This window comes from Apium graveolens, chromosome 1, assembly GCF_009905375.1.
Source record: "Apium graveolens cultivar Ventura chromosome 1, ASM990537v1, whole genome shotgun sequence".
In the NCBI taxonomy this organism is placed as follows: Eukaryota; Viridiplantae; Streptophyta; class Magnoliopsida; order Apiales; family Apiaceae; genus Apium; species Apium graveolens.
Window position 1 is genome coordinate 24103633 of NC_133647.1, and position 22566 is coordinate 24126198.

Genomic DNA, 22566 nt, shown 5'->3' on the forward strand with positions numbered 1-22566 from the left:
GACCAACGCTCCGGCCGCATTTATGGATCTATTGAAACGGGTATTTAAGAAGTATTTGGACAAATTTGTCGTGGTATTCATTGATGACATCCTTATTTATTCTAAATCAGAAGAAGAACATAATCAGCACCTCTGGATAGCATTAGAGATACTCCGACAAGAGAAGTTGTATGCCAAGTTTACCAAATGTGAGTTTTGGTTAAAGGAAGTTCAATTTTTGGGGCATGTCATTGGAAATGAGGGAGTTAAAGTGGATCCCGCAAAGATTGAGGCAGTTATGAGTTGGGAGAGGCCAAAGACTCCTATGGAAGTACGAAGTTTTCTAGGATTGGTCGGATACTACAGAAGGTTGGTCAAGGATTTCTCGAAGATCGCCACGCCATTGACCAAGTTAACCAGAAAGAATCAAAAGTTTGAATGGAGTGCAGAATGTGAAGATAGCTTTCAAGAGTTGAAGCAGAAGTTGGTAACAGCTCCGGTGATAGTACTTCCAGATGACCAAGGAAACTTTATAATATTCAGCGACGCTTCACATAAGGGTTTGGGTTGTGTGTTGATGCAACACAGTAAAGTGATCGCGTATGCGTCAAGACAGTTGAAACCGCATGAGTTAAAGTACCCGACGCATGACCTGGAACTAGCCGCCATAGTGTTCGCACTTAAGATTTGGAGACACTACCTCTATGGAGAGAAGTGTGAAATTTACACGGATCACAAGAGTTTAAAGTACATTTTTACTCAGAAAGAGCTCAATATGAGGTAGAGGAGATGAATGGAATTGATCAAGGACTATGACTGTTCGATAAATTACCATCCTGGAAAGCTGAATGTAGTGGCCGATGCTCTGAGTAGGAAGGAGAGACTGAATATGATGATAACATCAAAAGAATTATCTGAAGAAATCGAAAGATTGGAATTGGAACTTTGTGCTTATGGAAAAGTCAAGGAAGTTTGTCGTGCAATGACCTTTCAGCCAACACTAGTGGAAAAGATAAAGAAGTGTCAAGAAGAAATAATGGAGAAAGAGAAGAATCAGTTATCTGGAGAGGAGATTAATACTCAAAAGGATGAGCAAGGGATACTAAGGTTTTCATCCAGAATATGGATTCCTCATGTACCTGAATTAAAGAATGAGATCCTCCATGAAGCCCACAATTCGAAATTTTCAATCCACCCAGGAAGCACCAAGATGTATCGAGACTTAAAGAAGAACTTTTGGTGGCCAAATATGAAGCGAGACGTGGCAGAATGGGTTGCGAAGTGCTATACTTGTCAGAAAGTGAAGGCAGAATATCAACGACCAAGCGGATTAATTCAGCCCCTGAAGATTCCAGAATGGAAATGGGAAAATATCGCTATGGACTTTATAGTAGGACTACCGCGAACGAAATCCGGACATGACGCAATATGGGTTATAGTTGATCGTCTTACGAAGTCAGCGCATTTCCTTCCAATAAATGAGAAGTCGTCACTGGAAAAGTTGGTTCATCTGTATGTGCGTGAAATCGTACTAAGGCATGGAGTACCCGTATCAATAGTTTCAGACAGAGATCCCCGATTTAATTCGAGATTTTGGAAGCAATTTCAGGAATGTCTTGGCACGAAGTTGAATATGAGCACGGCGTACCACCCACAGACTGATGGCCAGAGTAAAAGGACAATTCCAATTGAAGATATGTTGCGCAGTTGTGTAATTGATTTTGCAGGAAATTGGGACGATCATTTGCCGTTGATTGAATTCTCTTACAACAACAGCTATCATTCCAGTATCGGCATGCCACCATACGAAGCTTTGTACGGGAAAAAATGTAGATCACCAACAAATTGTGATGAAGTAGGGGAAGGAAGAATTCTCGGCTCGGAATTGGTACAACAGTTGCATGACTCGGTCAAGTTAATTCAAAAAAGGTTGCTTGCTGCTCAAGATAGACAGAGGAAGTATGCGGATCCAGCGCGTAAGGATGTTCAATTCCAAATTGGCGAAGCCGTGTTGCTGAAGGTGTCACCTAGAAAAGGGTTGATGAGATTTGGCAAGAAAGGGAAGTTAGCACCTAGATACATAGGTCCTTTTGAGATTTTGAGTCGAGTGGGAAAGGTGGCCTACGAGTTGGCCTTACCACCTTAGTATCAGCATGTGCATAATGTGTTCCATGTGTCGTTGCTTAAGAAGTATAATCCTGACGCTAGCCATGTGATAGAATATGAACCTGTAGAAATTCAGGCAGACCTGTCATTTGTGGAGCAACCGGTTACAATACTCGACTGTCAAGTAAAGAGTCTTAGAAATAAGTCGGTAAGGTTAGTGAAAGTGCTTTGGAGGAACCCTAAGGTCGAAGAATCGACTTGGGAGTTAGAGTCTGATATGCGTTCCCGGTACCCTCATCTGTTCTCTTAGATTCTGGGGACAGAATCCCTTAAGGGGGAGAGGATGTTACAACCGGTATTTTCGTGTAATATTATTTATGGATTTGGTATAATATTAAAGCCAAATGAAATATATTCAATGATTGTACGCTTGTGTGAGTGAAAATTTCTGCATTATAAATTTGCTTTATGTAGTATATGATTTTTCAAAGCAAGAGTTTATTTAAATTCTTTATTTTTGATTTATAAGGAATATTCTAACCCTTGGAAAAATTTTCTTTTAAAAGGGATTTTGTTCACAAATTTTGAAAATGATTTTAAAAAGTCTCTAAAAATCCAAGTTATTTTATGGTATAAATTTTATAATTTTTGAACTTGTATTTTATTTTATAAAAATAAATCTTTACAAATTTATTTGTTATAATTAGAAAATTACATAGCTATCCTTGCATGCAAATACTCTTCCATTTAACTAAGGGGCAAGGAAGACATTTCCAACCCCACTCACTTTCATTGTACTAACCAAGTTACCACTTTGTCCTTGCATGCAAATCTACTTAACTTTAGCTAGAAGGATACTTGTGTCATTTCTTAAATCCACTCACTTGGGGTCAAATCAAAAGCATAAAAACCAAGCAAATATGATTACCACTTCATTTTTCACTCCACCATTCCACACCTCCCTCCTTCTTTTTCCCCTCCTCTCGGCTCTCCCCTCTCACTCTCGGCTAAAAGCCGAAACCCCCTCCCCATTTTTTTTCTTCAATCCTCAACCAAGCTTCCACTCTTTACACAAGTAAATGTTACTTCCCATACCATGATCACTTTTTAAAGAGTTTTGAATAGAAAGTTTAAGTTTTGAAGTTGCATGTTAAGGTTCTAGTTGGAACTCAAAGTACAACCTTGATTCTTATGAGTTTAGGGTTATTTTTGAGAGGACTACAAGGATTGGATAAGTGCCAAGTCTTGAGAGTGAAACTCTTGATGATTAAATGGCCATTCCCATCCATTTCATTCGGCCATGACCATATGGGAGCCGAATGAATGGTCCTTAAGACTATTCTTGTTGCTTAACTCAATTTTTGCATGTTTATGTGATACTAACTTGAATTTTTTGGTGAAAATTGGATAAAACTCTTTGCATGCTAAGTGATCATCTAGGTATATCTTATTCTAGGTTTGCATGTCAATTTTATGATAGAATATAAGTAGAAAATGTGTTTTTTTGGTTTGCAAAACCCGAGGACATGCATGCATGTGGATTTCTCTTAGAATATTGTAAGATTTTGATCATTTGGAAAGATTTTGTTAGAAAGCCATAATTTCAGTAGGAATAATGTGTTAATATTGATTTATGCTTCTTGTTGCATGGTAAAAATTCATGGTTATCTTTTATAAAAATGCATATCTTGTTGTTTCAAAAGCATGAAGATTTGTGATTTGTGAAGTGTAGTTTCTTTTGTTTTACCATAATTGTACCTTAGGTAAGGATGATCTCACCCAAGGTTATTTTGAGAATAAGGGAGTTAGTTCAGTAGATTACCATGTATAAGTCTTGGTTTAAGTATTGAGTTTTTGTTAGTTGAGTTTGTCAAGTCAAAAACCTTGGAAAATGAGAGTTATAGTTTCTGCAGAAAATAAGTTTAGTACCCTGAGGTTTAGAGTAAGTTTTGACCATGTCATTGATGTGCACTTTGAGGCCCAAGCTACCAGAAGTTAGTATTGGGAGTATATAAAAGATTTTAGGAGTTGGTTGGAGGTTTGCATGTCATTTGGTTAGGTGCACAAGTAGAATAACAAAATCTGTCCAGCAGGGGACAGTTTTGTTGTAACTTAGAAATAGGAAGATTTGACCATGTCAAGGGTAGGCCCTCATCAGGCCCTATTGGGCCTTAGTTAGAGGGAGTGTCAGAGAAGTTTTTCCAACCATAGTTCATAGGATATGAGTTAGAATCATATGTCACAAGTTAATTTAAGTCAGGGCGTTTTCTGCTCAGAAAAACAGGGGAACCTTGGACCTTTAGCTTAGGCCCAAGAAGGCCCAAGCCAGGCCCTTGAGCCACATCAAGTCTGTGAGATGCCCTTAGGTCAGGAGAGTCTTGTGTAAAAGTTTTGAAGGAAAACATGTAGTTTAAGAGTGTCTAATACACTCAAGAAACTATAGTTGTCATTCTGAAATTTGCACCAGTGAGCACTTTCACTTATCACATAGTTTTAGAACACTTAGAAGTGAGTATTAGGTCGACCACGATAGTTGTAAGATAGTATAAGGTCAGTAGAGCAAAAGGCACAAGTGAGGGTCAATAGGTTTTGGATAATTTAGGAGAGACACATCGAGTTAGGAAGCCAAAATTAGAAGACCTTGTCTAGTTTAGCGACCAAGTGACTTAAGTTGTGAGTCAAGATCATCCAAGCCTAGTGTCGCATTATGGTGTATATGGTGTTATTTGGTATTAATATATGATATGAGAATATGTGGCTATGTGTGTACTTTTGTAATTTAAAGGTGAATATAAAATTAAGTGCATATAGGTCTAAGTGTCATCCGTGTTTAATTTCGGGTTGTAAATAGGTTAAGATGGTAAGAATATATTATAATGAGGATTATTATTTATGTAGGATATCGAGACGAGGGAAAACTTGCCATAAAGGTCGAGTGAAGCTCCAGTTGTTGCTCCTACCAGTCAGACCAGACCAGCCTTTCTCAAGGCAAGTGTATCAACTTGACCTTCGTATTTACTATAAACAGTTCATATATATTGATGCCATTATCCTGAGTCATTTTGATATATTTAAATCAAGCGTATCTTTCATTTATCTTTGAATTATATAGAAATGCCATGAACCCTCGAGTATGTAATGCAAGTAGTTCAAAAGTCTTTTCATGATAGTTAAATGCCATGATAAAATGAAGAGTTTTTATATTACTTGATTGATCCTCTTGATTAACATGCTGATGATTCCTAAGTATTGATATCTCATCCCGATACTTGAACCCCTATAGAACCTTACCTTGAACCCTGAAAGTCAGATACTTATAAAAGTGATTCCTCATTGATTGATACCCCTCTTTCTTATTCTAAAGCTTGACAATTCTGATATATCCTGAGCTAAAAATCATTTCTTCATACCTTAACACCCTTAGTATTCATGAAGCTTACCTCCTTGATGATCCAGCACTTGAACCTTGACGAGAAACCATTGATTTAAGCCCAGTTTGGCAATACCCCTTCATATTATCCATTAGTCCCACCAAAGTTTCCTGTCCAAGTTCTGACATATGAAAACCTTTTGGTTACCCTAATAGAGTAAAGTTTTGTGAATCATGGCCCTGAGATTTAGTACCATATTTCCCGTGTTTTGAGTTGATCTATAATGCCTTAATAAAAATGTTTACTGTTAAAAGAGATTTTGTTATAATTCGGCATCAGTTTTTGAAATAAATAAAATGTGGGTTTTCAGTCCCAAAGGGGGATAAATGTTTTCCTTGAATAGTGGATCTGGACTGAGACGCGAGTCCTTTCCACACTTATATTAGGCTTAAAAGTTGCCTAGGGATTCCCGTTAATGTTTTAGAACCCAGCGAGGTTCGGAATTTCCTTCGCGGCTGATCACCGGCTGTAATCCGTAGCGTCATAAAATGATTTTGATTAAGACATGATTTTAAAATTGTTTTGATACAAGCAAAATGATGCCATCTCACATAAGTTTTATCTCTCGTTATCATTGGTTATGTCTTTCCATTGTCATTCTTAAAGGTATATCTCGATTTATGTTTGTATCATACTGTTAGCACTTGTTGAGCATTTGGCTCACTTCTTGCTTTACCCTGATATTACAGCTAGCAGCTATGGTTAGATTCAAGCAGACTGCCCGTAAGACCTGTGATGCTGATGCTTATGTTCGAGCTCAGGTAGAATAAGTAATAATAGTTTGTGTGAGGACTCGGTAATTATAATCAGATGTAATAGTTGGTAGTGTTGGGCTGTTCCAAACCCTAAACTGTAGAATCTTGGAGTTGGTTGTGTATTCTTCCCTTAAAATGTTGTAATAGCTATATTTATTTTGCTGTTTAAGTTGGGGGTGTGACATGATGATTCAAAAAGAACAGTGTTCAAATTTTGATTTGCAATTCCCTTCTCAGCTATAGACTCAATTCTTGTATCTTTGAGATTTACTCTCAATCTATGGCAGTTTGTCATTACTTTCATGTTGCAAGCAATGCAATCAAATTTATCACAGAAGGAATATGGATCTTCATCCTTTGCTTCATTTTATCTACAGGCTCCCACTTTTGGCTCACTAATAGCCTTTTTGCAAAGATGAGTTAGGTGATTTATACAGTCGTGCTTCTGAAATTGTTTCGTGGGAGCATCTACAACAAATGCTAAGTTATTGCTTTTTTCACTCCAATTTTCTCATTCTTATTCTTCTTTTCCCTTCCCGCATTCTCAGTCTTGATTCCTTGATTGGCTTATTAGAAACTTGACCTACCATGGGCTTCTTTTCAGTTTTAGGTGTTGGAGTTATTTCTGTGCATTTCTTCTCATTGTCCTCATCTGCAAGCTCTTTCTTGATAACCAACTCAACTTCACTAAAATTGACTTCACATGCTTTTAACAAAGGTGCATCAACTTTAACTGGGAAATTTTGATATGCAATATCTTTATCTTTATCACCTTTACTTTTCTTATTGTTATTCAAAGCATCATAGTCCAAACCAATAGCAAGGTTAGCACATGGTTTGCTCTTCTCATGATACTGACCAACTAGCTGAGATGCATTCCTGAAAGATTTCAATTTCACATCATTCTTCTCTATCTTTTCCCTCAACAAAACTTCTATTTCACTAGCATACTTTAGCTTTTTCTTCAAATATTCATTTTCTTGCTTGACAATTTCAAGCTCAACAAGTTGCAGTTCCAAATCTTGCTTCTCAATCTCAAGTATCTCATTCAACTTTGACAGCCTACTCACTTTCTCACTAGCTTCCACCATGCTTGTGTGGATATGAAACATCTCTACACTCATCTTTTTAACAGTTTATTTATAATGGCTTGCATTCAAATCAATGGTGGTTAGAGTTGGTACCTCAGATTTTGATGAGGATGATTCTCCTTGCTCAAGAGCCATTAGTGCATAGTTTCCAAATTCTTCATTCTCATTTTCATCGTCAGTATCATCCCAACTTTTGCCTTCTGCAATGTAGGCCTTTCCTTTCTATTTCTTCAAGAGAGCTTAAAACTTTGCCTCCAATTATAAATAAGCTTTATCCTTATTCACCTTCTTAGGCTTCTTGCACTCAGTAGCAAAGTGACCCAACCCATCACAGCTGAAGCACCTTATCTTTGATCTGTCAACATATCTAGTTTTGTAGCCACCTTTGCTAGCTGAGTTATACTGAGTCTTTGGTTTCCGGTTGTTGATGTTAGAAGTCTGTCCCTTGTTCTTGAAAAACCTAGGCTTCTTGACTCTAATATTTGAGAATTTCCTAGCCAAGTAAGCCATGGATTGGTTATAGGGCAAAAACACGCGCTAAAATTACACGCAAGTATACGTGTTCGCAAGTAGTATAAGATATCAATCAGATTCGTTCCCACAGAGACTGGTTTAGGTTAACTTCAATGTATGCACTTATGCAACAATGGTATGACTATCGTTGAATGCAAGACAATAACAAGTTGAGATGTTTATAACTAAGATTAAACTAACATGCAATTAACTAAGATTAATAGTGATTGATTTAACTATATGAGACAAACATGGGATTCTAACTTCATTAAATACTTCATTCAAAGTCATTGTTCTTAACCTTAGCATGCAATGGTGATGACAACTAATCTAATAACACAAAACTAGTAAACGCCAACTTTCATTATACAAATACCCTACTACCAGATATTCACAAAAGAGATGGAAGCTGAATAGACACCAATTATGTTGAGACTCTATATGTCTATAGAATTCGACAACATAAAGGTTTAATAAACAAGTTATATATCTTGATTACATTGGGCAAGTAAGATGGTTAAAATTACCTACTACGAATCATGCATAATAAATACATGAACCTATGCTAGCATGGAAAGTTCTAAATCTCTATATTCACTGTCGCTTCAATAGAGATTAGCACGCTATCTTATATTTTAGCTATGCACATAAGGCAAATAAGCACAACCAATACTAGGGTATCAATCAATCATCACACACCAAGATATTGAAATAAATTAACTATAGAAATCCATAAGTAAATTCGTTAGAACCCCACGATAACGATTACTTCATAATCGAATTCATCGTCACTATGCGTTCCAATGAAAACATGATAATAAACAATATAAGAGTACTAGGGTTTAAAGACAAAATCGAAAACAAACATCCAAGTATCAACTATACTAAAGAAAATAAAAGTCTTTTTCTCCGTAGCCTTATCGTGCTCTCTAGGACTTCTTATTTCTCTCCCCTCGCTCCTCGTTATTAAAAACGTCTTATGTAGGGTATATATGGGCTCCAGGTTGATCAGGGCTTTAATTCTCTCAAAAATCAAGTAGAATCAGGATTCTGCCCAAACGAACCCATGCGGCCGCCCCGCCTTGCACGCGGGCCTGCGCTGTTTCTGACTTTTTGGCGCGGCCGCTCCACACTCCAGCGCGGGTACGCCGTGCTACTGTTCTTTTAGCGTGGCCACCCCGCTTCCCAGCGCAGGCACGCCGTGCCTCTGGATTTTTGCTCCAATTTATTGTTTTTGATGTAAGTTGAGTTCTGTCTGTCAGAATTTGACGATCCAATAGTCCACGTGAAGCTCTAGAGATGCTCTTCAACATGAGAATGGTCGTGGTATTAGATTCTGACCTCCTTGCAAATATTTCTTTCAAAAGGCTCAATTAATCATCCAACTAATGCCTGTAATGCACAAATACAAAAACACATCAAAAATACCAACAACTTGAGTTCAAAACACCAACTTAAGCCTGTAATGAAGCGTTCCAAGTAGATATAAAATCCACTTATCACACCTCCAAACTTGAATCGATGCTTGTCCTCAAGCATAAACAGACTCAAAAACTATAAAACAAACCTAATGCATGAATGCAACTACGTAAATGCAACTAAATGATAATGCAATCGATCCCCTTAAAATAACCATAACCAACTAATAAGTGAATGCCTCTAAGAATACAATGACTTAAAATAGAGTTCGAATAAATCCCACAAACTAACTCACAAACCAGAAATGTGCGTGTGTGTTGCTTAATAGATATAATCTCGATACTAGATCAATAACCATAACTTATCTATCATCAAAACAATCATAAGTTTATAAATAGTATAGACGTTAAATGCATAATGACTCACAACACCTCATTCCTACTAGAGTTATAAAAGGATTCACGCTATTATTGAACACATAACAAATATGCTTATTTGATCGTGTAATGAATGAGGTCACAAAAGACTTATACAATAATTCCCATGTAGCGAGCATTAGGTTAGCAAATCCCAGACTATCAAAGCCTTAGGTCACTAGACACAAAGTCCCCTAGAACTTAATAACTCGAGCATTAAAAAACTCACTCTTGATCAATTATGCATAAACACATACTTTTTTTTCAACTTATGAATGAGTGCATTTCGCCATCTCATTCAGCCCTAGACTACTCATAAAATATGAGCCAGCTACTAGCCATTTGACGCCTAGCCTTACTCACAACTAGCAATGAAATCCAAATTTTTCTCCAGCTTTAAAAAATCAGTGTTCTTTTATCATTAAGAGAATACCAAAAATTCTAGATATAACCAAGTGATTAAATTCAACAAATAAACAAGTATGATCATAATCTAGCTCAAAAGAAACCTATAAAACTTGTGAATTTTTTTTTCCTGGCATGCAAATCAATTCATTAGGACTTAAACAACCCTCTATTCGTCATCACCACACTCAAATCAACATCAACTTATCAATCGGAAATATCTCTACCTAAGGGATCATGTTATATGCATGCACATGCTACTATATGAACTCACATAAAAACACAAATAAATATGTCCTATATGAATAATCATGCAAACATATGAATGAAATACAACTAAATATGCAACATGAATCTATATGAATCTATATGGACACACACAAACTAATCCTTACATTATCACCCCCAAACTTAAAATTTTCAGTATCCTCATTATAGGTAATAATAAGAAACTCAGGCATACCTAGTTAGCGGGAGGATTACCCTATTTAGGTGGAGGATCAGGTGGCCAATCAACCTCGACACCAGTGTCTCGGAAAACAGTACCGAGACCGAAACATCGGTGGATATCATGCATGGCCTCACTATGCCGAATCAACCTTCTATACTGCACATCACTAAGACCAAACCTATCAACTGTTTATGGTGCACGGGAGGGACCTTCTGTAAGCACGGGAGGAACCGGCCGGTCATACTTTAGATTATCATAGATATATTGCAACCCCTTATCAAGGGGTGCACCTAAGAATGCATAACTCAAGTGATTTGGCAGTGGGTTGAGCTCAAGTATGGGAGCTTCTTCAATAAATTGCTCGAGACGCTCCCGAGAAATTTTCAGCTCTGTTAACCTAAGAGAATCGAATGGCATATCCAACTTCCTCTTCCACGGAGGTGCATTCAAAACCTGCAGTTGCTCTGCTCCTTCTTCATCTTCTATAACTGATTCCCCGATGAAGGATCTCTCTAAGGTATCTGACTTTGGCAATTGCTCAAGCTCCGAATTCACGACAGAGTCGACCCGCTCTACTTTAAAGCACTCCTTTTTAGTTGTGGGTAAATTTATTGCCTTGAACAAATTAAAAGTGACCTTCTAATCTTGAACCTTCATCGTAAGCTCTCCTTTTTACATATCAATCATAGTTCGGTCCGTAGCCAAGAATGGTCTTTCCAAGATAATGGGAATTTTCTTATCATCATCAAAGTCTAGAATGACAAAACCAGGAGGGAAGATGAGCTTATCCACCTTAACGAAGATATCCATATCTCCACTACTCTTCGTGGTTAAGTGATGGAACGATCATCCAACTGCAAAGACATGTTCACAGGTTTTGGATCAGGTAGTCCAAGTTTCTTAAAAACTGACAAGGGCATCAGATTGATGCTAGCTCCCAAATTACACAAGCATTTTTCGAACGAAAAGTTTCCAATAGTGCAAGGAATAGTGAAACTTCCAGGATCTTTAAGCTTCGGAGGAAACTTTTGTTGCAGAACAACACTGCACTCCTCCGTTAGAGCAATGATGTCTAAGTCATCGAGCTTCACTTTCCGAGAGAGAATACCTTTCATAAAATTCGCATAGCTGGGCATTTGGTCAAAAGCTTCAGCGAAAGGTGTTGGATTTTAATTGCAGCGGAGGCATAGTAAAACACTTTTACACACATAAAATCCAAATAAAAACATATAAATCATGGTAAAAACGTAAGGATCGATTACTAACCTTTAATATGCGATCCAAAAGCAACGATCGGAGATCCTTAGCATTTGCTCCTCAAACGTGAAGCACTCCACCGGTATCCACCAAGAAAACGACGTTAAGGAGGAGGAGGAGGTGGAGAGAATTGGGTTTTATTAAATTTTTGGGGTTAGAATAAAAATAGGGTTTATAATAGTATATTTATAGGCAAAATTTTCAGCTGAAATTTTCCCATAAATATTATTATTATTATCCCATTTATTATTCTCATTAATAATTAAAACACCTTTTAATTATTAATTCTTTTTCTAAACACTTTAGAAATAATTCTCTCTCTTGATTTAATTTCCAAAAATTAAATCCTTAATTAATAATATTAAGAACTTTTCTTAATTAATTTATAATCAATTAAATCTCATTTAATCAATTATTAAATTTGCCAATTAATTATTTATTTCATAAATAAATAATTATTAGCCATTATTAATTAATTCCTCCACCATTAAATCATTCTCTTTTTATGGTGTGACCCTGTAGGTTCAATATTAAGCCGGTAGTAGAAATAAATAATAATAAAACTATTTTATCATTATTTATATAAATTCTCTAATTTATTAAATATGATTAATTAATTAATCATATTTATTCTACATCGTGAGGGATACTTCTCAGCATATCGCGACTATCCGGATAATACGAATTCACTGCTTAGAATACCAATAACCTATTCAGTGAATAGTTACTGTACAATAAACTCCTTCTACCCTACAATGCCCCGATTAAATACAAGGCATGGATCTCGTGTCAAGCCTATCTAATTCAATCACTTGTTTACCATTTACTATGCGTAGTTCTATGCAAATTAGAAACTCCTTTCTAATTTCATTCACTCTGGCCAGAGATTCCTGAACTAGCATAAGTGGATCAGCCTTGAACATTCGCTTCCTTCACTAGAAGGGGTAGATCCTTTATTGATCATACACTATCTTCGTGTACAAATTCCTATACCCAGTAGAACCCTAATAATTGTCCCTCGAGACTAAGAACTAAACCAAGGCATAGTTCAGTGTACACAAGATGACTATGATGACCTCAAGTCTAAGGATACTTGTACAACTATCACTATGTGAACAACTGCTGACACGTGAGTGAACTCCATCAGTTGTTCAGCTGTGCGAGTCATGTTCAGTGAACTTATTCTATAATAAGCACCTACATACTAGCTATAGTATCACCACACAAATATCTATGAGAACAGACATCCTTCATAATGAAGCAAGCATAGTATGTACCGATCTTTGCGGATTATTAATTACCAGTTAGTAATCCTATGATCAGGAACTATTTAAGTTTAGAGTTATCATCTTTTAGGTCTCACTATTATGATCTCATCATAATCCATAAAAGCTTTACTCTAAACTATGGTATATCTTATTTAAACAATTAAATAGATAGAGCCCGTAATAAAAACAAAACAAGTCTTTTATTAATATCAATGAAATCAAAACAGATTACACAGGAAGTTATTCCTAAATCCTAATACATGATTGGACTTAGGACATATTCTTTTCAATCTCCCACTTGTACTAAAGTCAATCACTCTGGTATCTAATACCCATCTTTTCTTTATGACGATCAAAGTGACTTTCATAAAGTAGCTTTGTGAGTGGGTCTGCTATGTTTTTATGTGTGTCAACTCTAATTCAATACAATATAAGAAATGTTACCGCGCTCTCACTAACCCTTTTGTAGACACATGGTTCATCTACGTTTTTCATAAAACCAAACTCTTTGATTGTCTCATCAAAACGAATGTTCCATCTTTCGAGAAGCTTGCTTTAAACCACATATGGTTCGCAGTAGCTTACACACTAGGTTTTCATTTCCCTTGGAAAGAAAACCATCTGGCCATTTGCCAGATCTCATAGTCGTAGTAAGCAGCAATCACAAGCAAAATCCGAACTGATTATAACAGAGCTACAGGTAAAAGGTTTCATCAAAGTCAATCCATTGCCTTTGTTTAAATTCTTTTTCCACAAGTCTGGCCTTTAAGGTCTCCACCTGGCCATTTGCTCTAATCATACTTTTGTATCCCGTATACATAGATTTCATTCCGGATTTCATGGCACTCTGCCATTTCTCTGAGTCAACACTACTCATAGCCTCATTATAGGTCACAGGGTCGTCATCATCAATGATCGACAACTCATTGTCATTCTTAATGACAAGGCCATATTACCTCTCAGGTTGGCGAGACACTCTCCCTGACCTACGAATGGGCTGTTCCACAGAAGGTTGTTCAGTCAGAACAGGTGTTTCCACTTGATCCGTAGTAGTTTGTGCTTCTTGAACTTCATCAAGTTCAATTTTGCTCCCACTGTTTCCTTCAAGGATAAACTCCTTTTCCAGGAAGGTAGCATGTCTGGAGACAAACACCCGATGATCGGTTTAAAAGTAATACCCTAAAGTCTCTTTAGGATATCCCACAAAACCACATTTTACGGATCGATATTCCAGCTTATCTGGGTCAACTTACTTGACATAAGATGGACATCCCCAAATCTTAACGTGTTTAAGACTCGGTTTCCTTTCTTTCCATATCTCATACGGAGTTTGAGGAACAGATTTGGAAGGCACCTTATTCAGTAAATATGCTGAGGTTTCCAATACATAACCCCATAGGAATACTAGAAGATTTGCATAGCTCATCATGGACCGAACTATGTCTAACAAATTTCGATTTCTCCTTTCAGATACTAATCTGGAGGAGTCCACTAGGAGACTATACCATTTACTTTGAGATAATCCAGAAACTCTCCATTCAAGTATTCACCACCTCGATCTAATCGAAGAATTATAATACTATGTTTGGTTGTTTCTCCACTTCATACTTATACTCTTTGAACTTTTCAAAGTCTTCCGACTTGTATTTCATCAAACACATATCCGAATCTAGATCTATCATCTATGAAAGTAATGAAGTATGAAAATCCACCCATGGCTTGCTTAGACATTGGTCCACAAACATCTGTGTGTATCATTCCTAGCAAATTTGCAGTCCTCTCTCCATGTCTTCTAAATGGAGACTGCAATGCCACTATAAAGTGAGATTTTCATCATCCCTTTTCTTTTATTATTTTGTTCAATCTGAAGTAAATTATGTCACATATATACAGACCATTATTTAAAGCACCACGTCCATAAAGAATATTATCTCTAAGAATAGAACATTCATTATTCTCAATAATAAATGAAAATTCAGCCAAGTCTAACATGGGAATAATATTCCTCACAATCGAGGGAACAAAATAACAATTATTTCAAACAATAGTCTTGCCCGTAGGCCTATGTAAATGAAATGATTTTACATCTACAGCAGCAACTCTTGCTCCATTTCCATCAGTAGAATCACCTCCTCTTCCTCAAGAGTCCTACATCTCCTTGGCCCCTGCAACGAATTGCAGATGTCAGAACCATAGGCGGTATCTAATACCCAAGTAGAAATTTGGCTTAATGACATATTCACTTCTATCATGAACATACCTGAATCAGAAGCGGTAGTCTCACTACCCTTCATCTTTTTCAATTCTGCAAGGTAAAACTTGCAGTTCCTCTTCCAGTGCCCCACCTTGTTACAGTGAAATCAAACAACTTTGCTCTTGGGGTCTTCAGCTTTTGGTGGAACCGGCTTTTCTTCACCTACTTTCTTCTTCTTGGAATAGTTCCTCTTCCTTTTCTTAGGATTGGAACCTTCACCAATTAGAAGAACATAACACTTCTTAGGGGGGAAATTCGATTCCGCAGTCTTCAACATGTTGTGGAGTTCAGGCAGGCTGACATCCAACTTATTCATGTGAAAGTTCACAACAAACTGCGAGAATGAACTCGGAAGCGATTTCAAGACCAGGTCTTGGCTCAGCTCCCCATCCATGGCAAAACCAAGTTGTCCAAGACGTTCAATCAAATTGATCATCTTATGTACATGGTCATTCACAGATGATCCCTCAGAAATCCTACAACCGAACAACTCCTTCGATATCTCATATCAAGCTGTCCTCCCCGCCACATCATACAACTCTTGTAGATGCATGAGGATAGTGTGAGCATCCATATGCTCATGTTGCTTCTGTAGCTCAATGTTCATGGAAGCTAGCATGATGCATTGAGCAACATTTGCATCATCGATCCACTTACGATACACAATATGTTCATCATTATGTGCATCACTAGCAGGTTCAGTAGGCTTAGGTGAGTCAATCACGTATTCCAGCTTCTCAATTCTGAGAACAATTCTCAAGTTTCGAAGCCAGTCAGCATAATTAGGACCAGTCAATTTGTGAGCATCCAGTATGCTCCTGAGTGATAGTGCAGAAGACATAATGTATATTGTAAATCTGTAAATGATAAACACATAACAACACTTAGCAAATATTCGATTCCATTTTAAAACACTATATGAATCGGGTCTTTATTCATAAGTGGCTCCCACTAGTTTACCTAATTTATTCAACCCCCTACGTGAAAAATTAAGCATTCATAATGCTAGTGGGAATAGGGATCCTACATTCCATTATACAACCCCGGCTGTGGCACGAAACGCCATGTAATGTTCAATAGGCAGACAATTCTTGTCAATTACATCTAATGTTATTCCCTAATCAAACTTTAGCCTCTTGAATAATTGAGTCACGACTGTGGCACGACAAACTCAATATCTAAATCAAGTCTAACCCAACATTCCGTACAATTGAATCAGTCCCCAACGGCCCACGGCTGTGGCACGTACCGACCTTTAGATTCTAATTCAATGTACACATCTCTATGTAATAGACAAGTATTTCTTATTTCGAAATCAAAGCCCTCGGCTCTAGCACGAACCGACAATGATTCAAAAATAAGAACTAATTTCTATCATGTTGGAAGGCTATGACCGACACAAGCCCGTTGTATCATTGGCCAATTACTACTTGATATTATTTAATTTTAGAGGGATTATATTACGTTACAATCATAATCATATTATAAAGAGATTCTTCCTTTTAAATTAAATATTTCAAATCAATAATCAGATGATTCCCAGATCGGGTGGAGCATTGTCAAGATGCGTCACTTAATAACCCTTTCTTACAGATAGAAATCTGTTGTTGACAGAATCATCCTTTCTCTCATATCGAAAATTCATATTCAATTACGTGTTTCATAAACACAAGAATCTCATGATTGTATTCATAATATTGTTATTAAGGTTATGAAACAATTTCACTATACTAGGTTGTCTAACAAACGCCTTATGTTCATTTAAGTTCACCTAAATCTATCATCGCATGATAAACTAAGCATATATCACATATATCAACATGAATAAACATCAAGGTAGGCATGTTACATCATCTAGCATATTGGTCTAAGCATTATACATCTCTATGTATCACATGAAGCATTTAAAAGCAGTTAAAACAGTTAAAAACAGCTTTAAAACACTTTCGAAAATATAAACAGTTCAAAACTTTTATATAAACTAATATTTAATCACTCCATTAGATACATCTCGGAAAAACGAATCCAACGGTATATTGCACGCCTAAAACGGAGTTACGAAACTCCCAGAAAATCAATTTTAATGTGGACAGTCGGGCTGTAACGCATTACAGGAATGCATTACAAGCCCTGTAACGCATTCCGGTGATGTGTTACAACCCTTTTAAGCCATTAAAAGGTGTAACGCATTCCGCGAATGCGCCACAGGGTGTAACGCATTCCCGGAATGCGCGACACCCTTTTTTCTCTGCCTGCGCTGCACGCGTCGTACCGCTTCCGCACAGAAAACGAGCCTGACATTCTTTCTCTGTCTTTTCTTCCGTGTACCAATACAGCAGATAACAGCAGTAACATCACAGATTATGCAGACAAGCAATACAAACATATATATATATACTATATATACATATATTTACTTATTTAATTACGAATTTTAATTACAAGAACTTCAAAAATTCATAATAAAAAATCTATACATCATAAAATTATGAAACAAATACCCAGACGATCTACAACACTTGTAGAACCCAGATCAACATTCAAAATTATTTTGAGAAACGATTTCTCATCAGACAAAATTAGTCCATGACATAACTTTTAAAAATCATAATTAATTCATACAAGCACATAAAATTCTGAAATTTTTACCACAGATCTATATGCATACAACCTATGCTCTGATACCATTGTTGGATTTTAATCGCAGCGGAGGCATAGTAAAACACTTTTACACACATAAAATCCAAATAAAAGCATATAAATCGTGGTAAAAACGTAGGGATCGATTACTAACCTTTAATATGCGATCCAAAAGCAACGATCGGAGATCCTTAGCAGTTGCTCCTCAAACGTGAAGCACTCCACCGGTATCCACCAAGAAAACGACGTTAAGGAGGAGGATGTGGAGAGAATTGGGTTTTATAAAAATTTTGGGGTTAGAATAAAAATAGGGTTTATAATAGTATATTTACAGGCAAAATTTTCAAATGAAATTTTCCCATAAATATTATTATTATTATCCCATTTATTATTCTCATTAATAATTAAAACACCTTTTAATTATTAATTCTTTTTCTAAACACTTTAGAAATAATTCTCTCTCTTGATTTAATTTCCAAAAATTAAATCCTTAATTAATAATATTAAGAACTTTTCTTAATTAATTTATAATCAATTAAATCTCATTTAATCAATTATTAAATTTGCCAATTAATTATTTATTTCATAAATAAATAATTATTAGCCATTATTAATTAATTCCTCTACCATTAAATCATTCTATTTTTATGGTGTGACCCTGTAGGTTCAATATAAAGCCGGTAGTAGAAATAAATAATAATAAAACTATTTTATCATTATTTATATAAATTCTCTAATTTATTAAATATGATTAATTAATTAATCATAGTTATTCGACATCGTGAGGGATACTTCTCAACATATCGCGACTATCCGGATAATACGAATTCACTGCTTAAAATACCAAGAACCTATTCAGTGAATAGTTACCTTACAATAAACTCCTTCTACCCTATAATGTTCCGATTAAATACAAGGCATGGATCCCGTGTCAAGCCTATCTAATTCAATCACTTGCTTACCATTTAATATGCGTAGTTCTATACAAATTAGAAACTCCTTTCTAATTTCATTCACTCTGGCCAGAGATTCCTGAACTAGCATAAGTGGATCAGCCTTGAACATTCGCTTCCTTCACTGGAAGGGGTAGATCCTTTATTGATCATACACTATCTTCGTGTACAAATTCCTATACCCAGTAGAACCCTAATAATTGTCCCTGGAGACTAAGAACTAAACCAAAGCATAGTTCAGTGTACACAAGATGACTATGATGACCTCAAGTCTAAGGATACTTGTACAACTATCACTATATGAACAACTGCTGACACGTGAGTGAACTCCATCAGTTGTTCAGCTGTGCGAGTCATGTTCAGTGAACTTATTCTATAATAAGCACCTACATACTAGCTATAGTGTCACCACATAAATATCTATGAGAACAGACATCCTTCATAATGAAGCAAGCATAGTATGTACCGATCTTTGCGGATTATTAATTCCCAGTTAGTAATCCAATGATCATGAACTATTTAAGTTCAGAGTTATCATCTTTTAGGTCTCACTATTATGATCTCATCATAATCCATAAAAACTTTACTCTAAACTATGGTATATCTTATTTAAACACTTAAATAGATAGAGCCCGTAATAAAAACAAAACAAGTCTTTTATTAATATCAATGAAATCAAAACAGATTACACAGGAAGTTATTCCTAAATCCTAATACATGATTGGACTTAGGACATATTCCTTTCAAAAGGTATATTGATGTGAAGTTTCTAAAACACCTCCAGAAACTAAGCAAATTACTTATCTAACTTCTGCTTCTGCAGCCTCTTAGGAAAATGAGTTGGAGGATAGACCTGTTTCTCCCCTGTATTTCCCTCAGGAGGAGTGTGTTCCACAGTTTTATTCCTTGATTCCGCCTCAGAATCCTTCTGCACCACTTTTTCAGCTACAATCTCATTTTCTGGAATTGGAAAGGGTGTAGACGCACCTGAATTCTGGACAGAATTTTCATAATCTTTTTCTTGCTGAATTCGGGGCCTTGCGACCTTTCCAGACCTCCTGGTGATGGAGTTCACCTGTTCTTTAACTTCCTCTTGCCTGGATTGGACGTTGTATCACTAGGAAGCGTTCCTGGTAGTCGATTCAATAAGGCGTTAACAATCTGCCCTATTTGGTTCTCCAGAGTCTTGATAGAAACAACCTGGCGTTGGCATATAAGAGCCTGGTTTTTGCACATAAGCCGCAACTCCTCCAATTCAGATTTTTCATTTGAAGATAGATCTGCACCTCTATGAGTTTGTTGTTGAAGTTGGAGTTGTTGTCTTGGTGCAAATTGCGGTTGTTGAAAACCAGGGGTTGAATTGCTTGGCTCCAAACTGCTGATAAAGCTGCTGCATCGCATTCTAATTGTTGCTTCAGGTGAAATTAGAATGATTCCAGTTGTCAGGATAATAAGTATTTGGAACTGGTTGCTGTGATTTCTGAAAGATGCTCACAAACTGACTGATTCACTAGATATAGCGCATTGCTCCATCACATGCGAACCTGCACACAGCTCACAAACACTGGTTATCTTATTAACACCATAATTAGCCAGAGAATCAATCTTCATAGACAGTGCCTTTAGTTGAGCAGTGATAGCCGTAGCTGTATCCACCACAAGAACTCCTACTACCTTGCCCTGTGGCATTCTTTAGGTTGGATACCTATATTCATTAGCAGCCATCAGTTGAATTAGATCATAAGCTTCCTCATAGCTCTTTGCCCATAATGCTCCATCTGATGATGCATCAAGCATTGGTCTTGAATGTGCTCCCAAACCATTATAAAAGTAATTGATGATCATCCAATCAGGCATTCTATGATGAGGACACTTCCGAAGCATCTCCTTGTAGCGCTCCCAAGCTTCACATAGAGTTTCTCTCGATTGTTGTGTTAGTCACTAAATATGCGCTAATAATACACGCAAGTATACGCATTCGCAAGTAATATAGAATTATTTATAGTTCATTCCCACAGAGACTGACTTTGGTTAACTTATTAATTTATGCACTTATGCACCAATGATATGGCTATTATTCAATGCTAAGATGAATAATAAATTGGGTTTTTGATTATAACTAAGAATTAAACTAACAATTATAACTAAGAGAATAAGAATGGTTGAATTAATATATATATATGATAAACATGGGATTCTAACTTCATTAAATACGTCATTCAATAGGCTTTCCGTTCTTAACCTTAGCATGTAATGGTGATGACACTAATTAGATAACACGAAATTGATAAACGCCAACTTTCGTTGCACGAATACCATACTACCATACATCCACAAAATAGATAGAAGCTGAATAGAAACCAATTATATTGAGACCCTATATATCTATAGAATTTGACAACATAAAGGTTTAAAGCACAAGTTATCTATCGTGATTACATAGGGCAAGTAAGATGGTTAAAATTGCCTATGAATCATGCATAAAAATAATACATGAACCTATGCTAGCATGGCAAGTTCTAAATCCTTAAATTCACTATCGTTTCATTAAAGATTAACACGCTATTTTATAAGTTCGCGATGCTTATAAGACGAATAAGCACAACAAATACTAGGTTATCATACAATCACCACACACTAAGGTATCGAAACACAGAAAGAAATCCATAAATAAATCCGCTAGAACCCCATGATAACGATTAGCCCATAATCGGACTCATCATCAACGTAGGTTCCGATAAAATCATGGTATAATAAACGTAGACTTTATATTGATTAAATAATAAAACCAAGTACGAACCAAGAGTAAGGTTCACGAATAAGAAAAATAGCATCCAAGTTACAACTTTGAACAAAGATTCACAAGTAAAAATAAGATCTTCTTTGTCTTCGTTGAATCGTGCTAAAACGGTCTTCTTACGGCTCTCCTTGTGCTCTGGTATATCTGTCTCTCTAGAAATGTCCTTTATTTAAGTATATATAGCAGCCCATGCAAGATAGAAGTCCTCCATTTATAAATCAATTAGAATCAGGATTCTGGAATCCTGACCCGGCGCGGGCGCGCGCTAGACCAGCGCGGGCGCGCTGGCTCTCTGACAAATAGGCGCGGCCGCGCGCTAGACCAGCGCGGGCGCGCCATGCTTCTAGAAAAACTTTTGAATTTCTTTAATTCTTGCTGCAATCGAGTTTGCTTCCGGAGCTTTATTCTTTGGACATCATCCTAACACCATATTAGCACCAAAACAATGCTAATTCACCTGACTCTTAGAATAATGCCTGAAATACAAAAACACTAGAAAACAAATTAAAATACCAATAATTTGAGTACATTTACACCAATTCAAATCTTTACGGAGCGTAATAAAGTGTCATAAATGCCACTCAACATACCCCCAAACTTGAATCGATGCTTGTCCTCAAGCATGAACAGACTCAAAGAACAAGAAATAAAAAATGCATGAATGTAACTAAATGAATGCAATCGATCCCCAATAGAAGAACTAAACCAATCAACAAGAAACATCTCAACAAATATAGTTATTCGCATAAGATCAAACAAACCTCACAAATCAATCTACAAACCAGAGACATGTGTTTGTGCAACTACTTACAAATATACTATCGCCAC

General features: G+C 36.5%; 1 non-coding gene across 1 annotated transcript; it reads left to right on the forward strand.

The window, feature by feature from the left end:
* Positions 1–20793: 20793 nt before the first annotated feature.
* LOC141680529 (small nucleolar RNA R71) lies at positions 20794–20898 on the forward strand. Its single transcript, XR_012558354.1, has one exon. It is a non-coding gene; the product is annotated as a small nucleolar RNA R71 (small nucleolar RNA).
* Positions 20899–22566: the final 1668 nt, after the last annotated feature.